The following is a 1327-nucleotide window of genomic DNA, read 5'->3' as shown; positions in this document are numbered from 1 at the left end:
ATAAGAAGGGTGGGAAGGGAAAGAGGACTAAAATGGAAAAGTAGTCTATTTGTATATTGACCCTTATTCGTAGGAGACATTAATTTATATTTATTTATCTCCATGTAGTACTAAAATCGACATATTAATGCTTTTGTGCAGTGAAAATGATAACAGCCTTCCGAGATTACGAATTGACACTTCACAGCATGTTGCAATATTTTTAATGATCGTTAATTTTGCATTTAAATTATCATTAATCGTAGGTTTCTGAGAACAAAATCTATATTTAAAACATACTGTTATCTCTGTTTTATTAAAGACTAGTTTTTAATTACGACTCCGTCCGAGCGGAATAAAAAAAATGCACATAAAATAAAAAAGTTCCTATGTCCGTCTCCTAGTTCTAAGCTACCTCCCCATCAATTTTCAGCTAAATCAGTTCGACCTATCTTGAGTTATAAATAGTGTAACTAACACCACTTTCTTTTATATATATAGATAATGACAGAGATATGTTTTATATATAGATTTTTGTCTCAGAATCCCATGGTAAGTATTACTAGATAAGTAGATATATTACTTTATGTAATGCCGTTAGTTATTCTATTCGATATTATAAATTCACACATTTTTAAAGCCTTTAAAGTTAAAGGCAACAAAAAAACAAAGAAAATAAAACTTGTTGATTAACGTCACTTATGTCACTTTGACAGCTGTCAGAAATGGTTTACTATTCCGTGACGATTGTATCGTTTGGCATTAATATGGCTGTTGTGCCAAAACGTCTTTGACGTTGTAAGTGATACTGTTTTTTGCTTCCTATTTTTTTTTTTTAGGAAAATAAAGTTTAGAACGAATAAATACATTAAAAAAAAACCAATGAACATTTTACATTTCACAGCCGCGATTTATAAACACACTGTATTTATATCGTAGATTATTAATTCCCTTTTCCACTAAGAGAAATAGTTTATTATAAATAAGAAAAAATTGAATAATCAAAATTGAAAAATACATTTTTTTACGACGTTTATTACGCTTTTTACGTTTATGAGGTAGACAGTGCATCAAAATGTTGACGCTTATGGACAAAATTACAGTAAACATAGTTTAAATAAATTGCATTGACAGATTTACAGGATGTTTTAAAATGTTATAAAATATTAGAAAACCTCTTTTAATTTGCCTTATTATTCAACGTCATATATATTAAGGCATGATAGAGGATGACCACAGACAATAATTAGTTATTCTTCAAAACTTTTAGTTAATATTTTTAAGTAACATTAAACAGATTTAATAAAATAAATCAACATTAAATGTAATATTAATTAATAAGTGCCTG

Source organism: Papilio machaon, chromosome 26 (genome assembly GCF_912999745.1).
Source record: "Papilio machaon chromosome 26, ilPapMach1.1, whole genome shotgun sequence".
NCBI lineage: Eukaryota > Metazoa > Arthropoda > Insecta > Lepidoptera > Papilionidae > Papilio > Papilio machaon.
Note: the sequence above shows the minus strand (reverse complement) of the source record.